Source organism: Tenrec ecaudatus, unplaced genomic scaffold (genome assembly GCF_050624435.1).
Source record: "Tenrec ecaudatus isolate mTenEca1 unplaced genomic scaffold, mTenEca1.hap1 Scaffold_2825, whole genome shotgun sequence".
NCBI lineage: Eukaryota > Metazoa > Chordata > Mammalia > Afrosoricida > Tenrecidae > Tenrec > Tenrec ecaudatus.
This window is the reverse complement of record NW_027458990.1, coordinates 15,233-28,238: the sequence shown is the minus strand read 5'-3', so window position 1 is coordinate 28,238 and position 13,006 is coordinate 15,233. Positions and strand designations below refer to the sequence as shown.

Below are 13,006 nucleotides of genomic sequence, written 5' to 3'. Positions count from 1 at the left end.
TAGTCTCCTGCAGACAGTGACTGATGACGGGTAAGGGCGATTTCAGGACTTCACAACCTAAGACAGACACAGTGATCTGCTGACGTTTTGAGTAAAGACGTCTTCAGTAAATAAAAAAGCGGGGGCTGTTGAAGGCCATTAAGACTCAGCTTTGAAACAGCTGATAACTCTCATGAACTATGTGTCAGTGTTTGCTGATTTCTTCTGTGACTTTACATTTTGAACATACTGTTAAGAACAAGAACAACAAAAAAAAAAGAACAAGAAAGTATGCAAAGTCTGGGAAGATACGTTGTTTAATTTTCTCAGGGATGTCTGCCTTGGCAGAAGACAAAATTGCTATGTGTAGCAAATGTGCTTGCTTAACAATGAGATAATAAACCCCGGGTTGTTTCTGCATGGATAAAAGGAGTATGTAAAACAAACCCGAAGCTTCAGTATTCACTGTTGCCCTCCCAATACTTTTAATCTCTTCTTTTTACCCTAATAATCATTCCCCCTCTTTCAGGACGGTTTGACTCCTGAGCTGGCTCCGACAGCCCCTCCTTGATCAAAATTCTTAATCTAAAGCTTGAGTAAATTTTAACTCCTTCCAGAAAAAAAATTGGTTGGTGTATAGAAAAAAGACCAAACAAACAAATATCCTGAATACTGAAAGTATAACAGTCAAGAGATCAATCATTGCATTAGATAAATCTGCTGAACAATGCCTCTTTAGAGTATTGAAAGGAAAAGATATTACCTGGAGGACTGGTTTCACCTGACCAAAGCAGGCTATTGTCAATTGACTCTTGTGCATTTGAAAGATGAACAAAGGAAGGCTGAAGAAGAATGAATATATTAGAATTGTAGTTCTGGACAAGAATGTCCCACATACCATGGACATGCAAAGGACAAACAAGTCTGTTTTGGAAGATGTAATGTCAGAGTGCTACTTAGAGGCAAGGATGGTGAGAGTTCATATTATATACTTTGGACATATATCAGAAAAGATCATTCCTCGAAAAGGATATTTTGTTTGGTAAAGATGACGGGCAGTGAAAAACATGAATCCCACTACCAAATGGATTAACAAAGTGACTGCGACAAATGGTTCACCAAACCCGAAGAATGATATTCCTGCTCAAATTGCCTAATGCACAGAGAGGACCATAGGGCCATCCCAATCACAAGACACGGCATCCCTTAATGACCCACAGCGCTATGAGGGACAACACTGTGGCACACTGTGGGAAATGTGCTCGATCTGACTTCACCACACTGGGGCAAAACTCTAAGGGCATGCAACAGAGCAGCAAGAGGAGCAAAGCAATGAAGTGCCCGGGAAATACAAAAAAACAGACTGAGTGGCCAAGGCATGGTACCACATCAGACTCAACCAACAGTAAAATACTCCTAATGATCAACGAACAAACCTGGAATGATTCTTAAGTCTTTTCTCTTTTTTTCCGGTGGTTGCTTCCTTTTTTGTTGTTGTTATTTTGCTCTGTCTTGTTTCTGTGCTTATTATTGTCTCCGCATGTCTGTCTAGATAAGATTGGCAGGATAAACACACCAGAGGAGACAACAATGGGGCTGATGGTTCTGGGGGGGGGGGGATAAAGGAAACAGGGAAGTGGGGGAAAGGAAGTGGCTGTAAGCCTGGGGTCAAGGGCACAACAAGTGATCTAAAATCGACGTTGAGGAGAGTGTAGGATGCCTGGTAGGGCGTGATCAAGGGCAATGTAATGAGAGGAATTACTGAAAACTGATGAAGGCCAAACATGATAGTGGGACAAGAGGAAAGTAAAAGGAAATAGAGGAAAGAAGTAGGAGACAAAGGGCATTTATAGAGTTCTAAATACAGTCATTTACATATGTACACATATATATGACAAAAGGGTAACATATCTATGTAAATATATTTAAATTTTAAGTATAAAAGTAGCAGATAGACATTGGACCTCTACCCCAGTACTCTCTCAATGAAAGAAGACTTTATTCTAATAACCTGGCATTCCATGATGCTCAGCTTCCTGACACAATCGATTAAGACAAAATGGTGCAGAAGCAAATATGGTGAAGAAAGTTGATGCTGCCTGGCTATCAAAAGATATAGCTTCTGGGGTCCTAAAGGCCATCAAACTGAGAAGCTACAAAGTCCACATGGAAGAAGCACACAAGCCTGTGTGATCATGAGGTGTCAATAGGATCAGGTATCTGGCATCAGAGACACAGAACAAAAAATCCTATCAATTTGAAAGAGGGGTAGTGTGGAGTGAGACCCAAAGTCTATCTGTAGGCAATTGGACACCCCCTTACAGAAGGGTGTGTTACACAGAAACAAAACCAGGACACTTGTGAATATATATAGATATGTGCATACATACATCTATTACATATACAATATATAATCATTATATATAAAACCATTATATATAATCATTATATATTATTATATATTCTATATAATGGATAGACATATAAAGCACAAAAGAATATAGCAGCTAATTTGTTCACACAGCTGTCCAGAGTGCTCAGTTCAACTCACTTCCGTGAAACATTTAATATACTGGAAGTCCTTCAACTCATGAGGGCCACTGGGTCCAAGGTCAAGGAAGCAGACAGGTGAGTCTTATGTACGGCAATGCAGGCAGTCTGGACACAGGCAGCAAACAAAGGGCAGATCATCAACAAAGAGCAAGAAGATAGGATCCAACAGTCCCAAGCTCAAGTGATGCATACATCAGCAACATGATGAAGCACTTCTCAAAGGAACCTCAAGCTCTAGCGACATGATCCACAGATTGTTAGGCCAACACTTAGTGTAGCTCACAAGTTGTGGCAGAGAACTAGCAGGCGCACCCTGATCTGATGAGAAGAGTGCAAGAGAGAGAGAGGCACGGTTTGCCTAGCCATTTATCTCTTTGCCCTCCAATCAAACTGCAACATTATTTATACCATGTTCCTATGAGCCAGGTTGGCACAATAAACTAACCTATCAGAATGGGTCACAAGGATGAGCCAGTTAGGGTTCAGTATAACACCTATGAAACATACAACTTTTCTCTAGTTGTTTAGTGCTCCCCCCACCCCACAATCATGACCCCAAATCTACTGTACGAAACTGGCTAGACCAGAGAATGCACATGGGTACCGAAAAGAGCTAGAAACACAGGGAATCAAGGGCAGATAAACCCATCAGGACCAATAATCAGAGTGGCAATACCAGGAGAGTAAGGGGTAGGTGAGGGGTGAAAGGGGAAATGAACACAATGATCTACATATAACCCCTTCTCAGGGGGATGGACAACAGAAAAGTGGGTGAAGGGAGACATCAGACAGTATAAGACACGAAAAAGCAATAAAAAATTATAATTTATCAGGGCTTCATGAGGGAAGAATAAAATGAGCTGATACAGCGCTCAAGTAGAAAGAAAATGTTTTGAAAGTGATGATAGCAACATGTACAAATGTGTGTAACACAATTGATATATGCATGGATTGTAATACAAGCTGTACAAGCCCCTGATAAAATGAGTTAAAATAAATAAATTTTTTAAAAACATGCGTTCATCCTCAATTATGAGGATGGCACAGGAGAGTGCAATGTTTTGTTCTGTTGTGCAATGGGTCCCAGTGAGATGGCACTGACTCAATGACAGATGATATGACAACAGTCTCAGAAACCACAAATATACACCCAGCGCAAACACAAAGACATTAGTGTGTTATGTTTACAAAAGATATTATTTCTCTCATGAAAAAAAGGGAAGAGGTTTCTTCAGTTAAAAAAAAGTTGGAACAAACAAGGTGACAACAAAATCACTGAGGCATTTCCACCCCTCATTAGTCCATTCTTTTGGTGAGCTGAAGGCAGTTCTCTAAGGGCCTCACAGCATGCCAGGTGGCAGAGTACTTTCAGGAACATGGGCTCTAGTCTAAAACAACACACTCACTAAGTGGTGAGCAGCTATTTGTCTGTCTAGGAAACTGTAAATCATGCAGTCCTGTACACTGAGGGTTCAGCTGGAAGTTCAGAGGATCCAGCAGAGCAAGAGACTGACAATAATTACTCACTGGATTGCAGGATGCTTAGAAGGTCTATAATCAATTGAATCAAAATAAAATTTCTTGAGAAACTTCCAGCCTAACTGTAAGATAGATGAAAACTAAAAATTCTGGCAGCTAGAGTATTCACATAAGATTAATAAGCACTTTTTTACTGTTTTGTTGCTTAAGTTCAACTTATTGGGTTCCAACATAACAATAGTTTTTAGAGCACTTAGTAACATTTTCTATGAGACAAGAAATAACCTGATACCCATGTCAGATGACGATATTTTAAGAAAACTATAGACGAGTGTTGATAATGGATCTGAATGAAAAAGTTATTTTTAAAATAGGAAACTGAGTCAGACAATATATTAAAATAAGCATGCATCAAGATTAATTCTAATTCATCCCAGAATTGATTTAACACAAGAAAATGAACACTCAAATATGCCTAGTGATGGGGGAAAAGTCAATTATCTAAATTGACACAGAATGAATAATAAACAAAGTAAAAAGCTTTTCATGTTAAAAAAAAACAACTACAAATCTAACATGAAATAGGTAAAACTCAATATGCTAATATACATTCTTGTAAAAAAAACTTTGAAAATGTCACATGTAAGAGAAAGAGAAAAAAGTTCACCCCATCGCAGAATCAGGATAAACATACATATCCATTTTCACCACTCATATTAAAAATGATACTAGCTAGATTGATCAGAAAAAAAGAATTAATAAAAAGAAGAAAATGACTTCCAAAAAGAAGAAAAGAAAATTCCTTATTCATCATAAATTGAAGATGTCATGTAAAAAAGTTGCCAATTGAAGGCAAACAAGCGGCCATCTAGCTCGGAAACAACAAAGCCCACAGAGAAGTGCGCAACCTAAGCGAATACAAGGTGTTGAACGGACCAGGTGGCAGACACCAAGAACAAAAACCATCATTGTGTGATCACCTTCCTCTAATCTCTGGGGGATGGGCAATGGGAAGGTGGGTGAGGGGAGAGGCCTGGAAGTATAAGATAACATAATAATTTATAAACTATTAAGGGTTCATGGGGGAGGGGAGAGCGGGGAGGGAAGGGAAGGGATAAAAAGGAAAACGAGCTGATTCCAGGAACCCAAGTGGAAGGAGAATTTTGAGAATAACGAGGGCAACTAATGTATAAGGGTGCTTTACTCAATTGATATATTTATGCATTGTGATAAGGGTTGTATGAGCCCCAATAAAAAGATTTATTAAATTTTTTAAAAGTTGCCAAATAGGTCATAAATACTATATATAGGTAGTAAATGTTAAAATGTTCTAGGCAACATTTCAACACACAAAAATACTTGGTACTTAAATCCCTAATGATAAACTGCTAATCTCCAACTCCCAAACCATTAACCCTTACATATTAAGATGCTGACCATCTTTCAAACACACCTATACCCTTCTAAAACACAAGAGGAGGAGGAGGTGATGCTGTTTGCCAGAGAGCAGGGAGAGCCGGCCAGCCTGCCTGCAGGGCTAAAATGGGCAAAAGCAGTACTAGGAGATTTATATATGCAGTTAGCAGGTAGCACACATTTTGCCCTAACAAAACTACTGGTAAACATCCTTAGTTGTTATCAAAAAGGATACTACAAAAACGTGTATGGTACACACACATGCACTTATGTACACACCAAAATCACATAAATAATGAAATTGAAAATAGATTTTTGTGTGTGTGAAACATTTTGAAACAATGATAAGATCTACAAAAATAAAATGGGATCCAACTCAACTATTCAAGTTTGTGAGACAGGTGGGAAAGCCTGGGGACCCCAGGGTGGGAGAGTGCCGACAGCGGGCCAGGGATCCAAACGGCATGCTGACACACAAGTGCACAATGTGAGCATCTCCAACCCATTTTCCTAACAGGACCTCCTCATTGACCACCTAGGTAGTGTCGAGAAAAACAAGTCCCCACTCAGTGGCTGGCCTACACACCTTTTCCAGCATGTGGCTGCCCGGGGTTCAAGGCTAGGGGCGATCAGGGAGTGTGGAGGCAGCTCCAATCATTCCCTCTCACCTCCTTCCTCTCTCCTGTCCTCCCTCCTCTACTCCTGCCCCTCACCCTTCCACCCCCATCTTACAAGGAAGATTAGATCAAATCATCCGACATTGAAGGATTAAAAAGTGACATCACTATGAACACTTGGCCACCACAAGCCAGTTATCCCTGTGGTAACTTTTCCAACACTTCCTGCTGAAACCCCAACAGGTCAGAGGGATCTAGAGGTCCTTCTTTCATGGTCTAAATTCCTACTAAAAATCAAGATCCAGTGAGCTACAACAATTTCTGCTCCAGGGGAGGTTTCTGTCCTCCCTCAGCTCGCCTTAGGACACCTACATTACCTTTACCAGGTGTACCGTCCCAGTCAAACAACCCACCTGACCCTGCTAAGTCCCTGCCTGCTCCAGGGAGGAGTCCCAAGGAGGCTGCAGCTAAGGCTCAAAGGGAGCACAGCAAGAAATGCCAATGCAGCGGCAAGGAGACCTACTGTGTGTTATGTGCACAAGATGCTCCAGTAGGTCCACTCAGACTCCAGTATCTCGTTCAGGGCCATGAGCGTTGTGCACTCGTTGATCAAAGACACCTTTGGGCACATCGCCGACCAGGCATCTCAACTGGCACATTCCAAACTACTCCACCATCACAGCCTGCGACATCCTGGTGACCATGAGCCTGCTGCTGCCTGGACAGCTGGCAGAGGCGCCTTGGCCAAGGGCCCCAGGGCCAACGCCCACTACACCAGCCCCAAATAAATTGTCCTTCAGCCTCACAACGTTCAAACGCCAAGGGCCCATTTCAGGGTCACTTCCAGTTTCATCCCCCAAATAGAGGTTGAACACCTTAACATTACCTTGTTTTTGGTTCCTTTGTTTCAGTTTGGTTTTTGATTCTTCTGTGCATAGTTTAGTTAGATTACTTTTGTGATGGAGAGCATCTTTCTTTCTTTTTAACATGTTTTGGGGCACTTAATCCACATATCCCACATAATCCCACAATTCAGCCATCTTAAGCATTCCACAATCATTACCACAATCGATTTCACATCGTCTATTTTCCCACTATGATTAAATCGCCTTTAAGCAGACTTATTAGTCACCTTCAGTTGTAGTGTTCAGTCCCCTCAATCCTTCATTCTTACTCCCCAAGTCCCCTCACCCTCCCCAACTCCGCCAGCGACCCACCCCGACCCCACCCAGGCATCCTTACAGACACTCGCATGTTATTTCATCTCTAGGCATCCACTCCTTTTGTGCTTCACAAACTGAACCCAACAGAAACAATAAAGAATAGAAAGGAAATGAAATGGGAATGATTTTAAAAACCTTAGTAATATATAGATAGAAATAAAAACAGAGTAAGAAGAAAGGGCGGCCACCAATATTTTAAAGCCAGGGAAGACGTTTCTGTCACGGACCAGCAAGAGATCTTGCGCCTAGAACAGACTCTGGTTGGGTCCAGAGAGAGGTCAGCAGAACAAGATCCCGGGCTCACCTTTGAGCTGAGGAGGCGCAAGGAGTCTCGGGAGGAGGCATCGCTGTGCGGAAGGAAACAAGGGAGGGGGGTTAGGAGACCCGCAAAGAGAGAATCAGGGAACCCCGAAGCCCCAAACCCCAGCCGGGATCCCCTTTCTCCAACAGGGACTCCCACCATGAACCACAACCAATCTGAAAGCAGGGAAATAGGACCGGCCTTGGGGACACCCGCCCACCTCTCACCAAGAGAAGCGCTGGCAGGGTTCCTGGGGGAGAGAAAGGGCGCTTGCACCCTAGTCAGCTGGACTAAAACAGCCTCCGCCCACATACATGTCCCGGAGCCCAGAGCCTCCCACCTGGGAGCGCCGGCAACAGGGTGCTCAGGCTGTGGGCGCTTCTCTGGCACCGCAAGCAGAGCACCGACAGTGGAATCCTTGCAGTGAGTTGCAGTTCAGAATAAGACACCGCCACTTCCGGCCCTGTCTGGGCGTGACCCGGGGTGGGAGGAGCTGGCGGGGTCAGAGAGGGGTAGGGGTCTGCCTTCACTTCCTCTCAAGGCAGCTCTTTCCCCGCCCATTTCTGCTGAGATGCCAGCACAGGCGCCTGGTGAGGGGGTGGGCGGGGCCTGGCCGGCTTGGGGCGGGGCTCGGGGAGGAGCCAGAGAGGAGAGAGGCGGTCCACGCCAAAGGGTCCACACCTGTGGCTGAAACTCCAGCGGCAAAGACTCAGATAACAATGGCTGAGGCACCAGTAATTTGGCCCTTTGCAGAGGGAGTGCATGGGTGACATGGTTGAGATAGAACCATGTACGTTGGGTGTGGATGTGCATCCTCCTAACAAACTGGAAACACCCAAACCCCCAACTCTGCCAAAGTGTTAATGGGGCTGAAGCAAGAACTGAGGGTCCCTGCTTAACATATGAGTTCAAACAGTTACCGTACCATGGGCTCAGAAGATAAAGGGGGGCCTGGCCTCTATCACTTTCTGTTTATAAGGACAGGACTCCCTCATATGCAAATTATCTTTCAGGCACTAGGGTACAATTTCACCCTTGGGGTGGGAAAACTATCAGTTCTCTTCAGACAGGGCTGTGGGTCTCTTGGGAAACAGAGCTGTGGTCTAAAGATGCTATTGCTGTGTGTTCTGCTGTGCCTGTGACAGTTCCCCAAGGTGAGAGATTCAGATATCCGACCTGGGTCTATGGAGATAGTTGTGACTGACATGGAATTTTCTTTTTTTAATTTGCAGGCGTCCTGTCCCAGGTGCAGCTTCAGGAGTCGGGTCCAGGACTGGTGAAGCCCTCCCAGAAGCTGTCCCTCACCTGCATTGTCTCTGGTTTCTCCATAACAAGCAGTGGTTACCCGTTGGAGCTGGATCCGCCAGACCTCGGGGAAGGGGCTGCAGTGGATGGGGTGCATAGATTATGGTGGTAATACAGGTTATAACCCGTCCTTCCAAAGCCGACTCTCCATCACCAGAGACACATCGAAGAATCAGTTCTCCCGGCAGCTGAGCTCCGTGACCGCTGAGGACACGGCTACGTATTACTGTGCAAGGAGCACAGTGAGGGGAAGTCAGTGTGAGCCCAGACACAAACCTCCCCTGCAGGGAAGACACTGGGCAGCAGGGGGCGCAGAGAACCCAGCCTTAGACAGGCACAGATGGATGACAGGGAGGATTTCCTGTTGGAATTAGGGCTTTCTCACTTAACTCTTAGCCTCCCCTGGCACAGGTTTTCATTTTGCCATCTTTTTATCTATTTTACATTGGGATGCAAAGTTCAATGTCAGTAGTTTGAAATCACCAGCTCCTCCAAGCGAGAAAGATGAGGCTGTTTGCTCCTCCAAAAGATTAACAGTGTCTGACACCCTACGGAGCAGTTCTACTCTGTCCTAGAATCACTGTGATTCGGGATTCAACGGTGCCAATGGCTTATAGTTATCGAATTTCTGAATTTGCATCTTGTTTTGTTTATTTATGTCCATTAATTTGTTTTCTGTGTATTCTGCATTGTGTTTAATCATACTTCATATTATTATCAGGAATTGTTCTATTTTTAAAAATTGTTCTATTTTTTCCATCATCCTGGTCTCCACAAAACTTCATATATCGTATTCTCATTTTAATTATATCATCCTTTTCTGTGACATCTTTTATATTATTTTAAAAATCTTTCTTAACATGTTAATGGTTTTCCTTTTAAATATATTTTTCCTGATTGTGCTCCAATTTACAAGGTTCTTTTATAAAAATAACCTTATTCTCCCTTCAAGTTGAATTACTCCCCTTCTTGTGTACTGCACACATATAACTGTTGATTTCTGTTAAACCAGTGTCGGAAGTCACTGACAAAAGCTCAGCTCACACACAGGCTCTGTGTGCAACAGTAGTTTGCTCACAGAGAAGAGACAGAGCCGGCTCACCATCAGAGTAGGCAGCAGTCCTCACAGCCAGTGGTTTCAATCTGTGGCCAGTGCAGGGAGGGAGGTTTGCAAGCATCCCTCCTTTGTGCTGCAGTTGAAGAACAGCAAACATAGAGAAATAAGGCTGTGCTGTGAGCTGAAATCTCCTTGAAGGCAGGGAGTAGGTGTTTTTTGTTGTTTCTTGCTGTATTCAATATAATGCATATGACAAGCAGTTTGCGTGTTCAGCATGAGCCACAGGGCGTGTTGCAGGACACCAGCTACTAAAGAGTGCTTTTGGATCCAGAATATCCTGAGAAAGGCAGTCAACTGACAAGATCCTCACATTCCAGTAGCCAGACTGACACATCTGAAGCACACCTAGGTCTGTTATGGATTCCGAGGAAGGGCTGCTGACTGCACTTGGACTGCCTGCTTCCTCAATTTAAATTCTTATTGGAGTTTATCTCATGTATTTTGTCATTGGGGGATAGCATTCTTGAATTTCAGCGATATGTTTTTCTTTTTGATGGTAGATGAAAGCCAGAATTGATTAACATAAAGAGACAGCAAGTAGAATAAGGGTTTCTGGGACTACAGTGGAGTGGTGGTGGTGGTGGAATAAAGGGAGATGGTGCCACTAGTTGAGAAAGGAAGATGATGTTTTCAAGCTAATTGGGGTAGCAGTTGTATAATACTGCTTGATGCACTTGAACTACGGATGGATATGACAACTGCATTTGCCCCCAATAAAACAGATTTGGAGGAAAAGTGAGACAATAAATAAAATATTAAATAAAGAATATTTATTCCATTGCTAACACTTTTTATAAATTCAAATTTCTGGCTTATATCATAATCTCTTTTCTGATTGAATATTTTAGCTAGTCTTTTGAAATGTTGTACCAGCAACACTCTCCATCAGTTTCTAATTGTGAGTAAAAAATGAAAACTATGTCATATTCTAAGTTATTTTTATCATATATGTGCTACAAAATAATATTTTCAACATTCTTCTCATACATAATTCAATGGAGAGGTACATAGTTTATTGTGCCAACCTGGCCGATAAAGACTTATGGGGTCAATTGAAGGGCCGAGGGATAAATGGCTTGGTGAGCCTCGCCTTTCTAGTTCTAGGGTCACTTGTTTTCTGATGGTCAGACAAGGGTGCAGCTGCCTTAGACAGTTCCCTGCTTCATCTGGCAAGGCTCACTTCCTGCAAGAACATCCCTTAAGAGAAGCTGCATGGACCTACCCCCATGAAGCCCTGAGTGCTAGAACAGCTGAGGGGTGACCCTGCCTGTGCTGAGATGCTTACACATTCTCTTACTTGGCTTTCTTCCTGCCATCGACCTCATTGTGCATGTTTTGTGAGATGGAAGAAGACTTTGTGGATTGGTGTTGGGCATATGGGCTAATGTTGGAGTTGTGGGCTTGGGTACCACTGAGTTAGGATGTTTTCTTGATGTGCACTTAACCTTTATATAAAACTCTCTTATACATATGAGTTTCTGTGGATCATTTATCTAATGTACCCAGACTAACACAAATGGCATTAGATTATTATTGTGTTCAACAATTACCAACAGCTGCAAAATTCCCTCCCAAAAGCATCACAGAAACCCATAAAAAGAATTCTCACTTGACAATTTCTTCCTTAACATGGAATAAATAACTCTATAACTCTCTTGCTTGAATTACTTTGAATAGAAATCTGCTTTAAGTATGGTTCCTATTTCTGTGGACAGAATGAACCCTAACCTCTGTTTAATACTTTGATTGTCTTTCAGGCAAATGTCTTTCTTGATTGATATTTTATTGTGGCATATATCTCATAACAATATCTATATAAATATCTACATGAATCGATCTCACTTCATTTCACTGCAACCAATTCAGAGTGTTCGCAACTTGTATCATTCTCTATGGCCCAAGCTTTTCACGGTGAGTGAGAGTCAGTGTGAGTCCAGACAGAAAACCAGTCTCAGGGAGAAAGCAGACTTGCATGGATGCTAAGGACCCACCAGCTCTGGACCAAGAGAAGACAGAAGTGAAGACAGGAGTCTGGGTAAGGACTGCAGTGCCTGGTCAGCTAGAACTGCTGTGCTGACCACTATGGTAGCTCTACTGCCCATGGCAGGAAACCTGCAGAGACAACTCCAGGTAATACTCCTGACCAAGAGTCTGAAAGCTCAGTACCAGAAAAGAATGTTGCTGAGGTACCCACAGATGTGGAAGACAGTGTAAGTCCAGGAAACGCCTCTTGCTGTTAGCAGGCGCCTCTCAAAATACACTGAGCCCAATGCCCACCCTCGGTACTAACTCATGAGAGGATAAATGCACTTTTTCTTATTTCTGTGGTTTCTTTTAACCACACAATAACCATATTGTTAGGAAACCTTTTATTCCAACTCTAAATCTAGAACATAGGGTTAAAGTATTTTTACTCCTTTCTAAATATTCTGAAATATCATAGGGCCAAGGAGCTTTATGGATGACATACTCTTGTTTCCCTATGTGTTCAGATGTATGGAAAGATTCAGGTAGGCCTGGTCTTGTTACCTAAACATCGTTAGGATAGAGATTGTCTTTAATTTCAATAGAACATCTGGGTATTTTGATGGAAATGACATAAAGCTACATTAAACATGAAATCTGCACAGATGTTTGTATGATTGCTAGAGTGAAGACCTCAGGGAGAAGACTGTATTCTCCCATGGCTGTCAGGGTAGCCAGCGCCTCACAAATCATCCCAGGTCTGGTAGGCACAATTGTACAGTGATAATAATTAAAGATTATAGTAAACTCATAGAGAAATACAGGCGATAGAAGAAAGAGTAAAATGATGGAATCAGACAAATTTCATGTTAGCATGCTCACCGTAGCCCCGCTCGGTGATTCCCATAGAGATGGGAGACCTGAGGGCAGGAGAGTGAGGGGAAGGAGAACAAGGGGAGAGGGGACACGGAAGCGAGGACCGCAGAGGAGAGCACCACGGGAGAGAGATTCTTTATTTCTAACCAAGATTTATATACCTTTGAGGGTGTGC

General features: G+C 42.9%; 1 long non-coding RNA gene across 1 annotated transcript; it reads right to left on the bottom strand.

Moving 5' to 3' along the window:
• Positions 1–7,571: 7,571 nt before the first annotated feature.
• Positions 7,572–8,071, bottom strand: LOC142436454 (uncharacterized). Its single transcript, XR_012781954.1, has 2 exons — positions 7,909–8,071; positions 7,572–7,614 (listed from the first exon to the last, which is right to left on the bottom strand). It is a non-coding gene; the product is annotated as an uncharacterized LOC142436454 (long non-coding RNA).
• Positions 8,072–13,006: the final 4,935 nt, after the last annotated feature.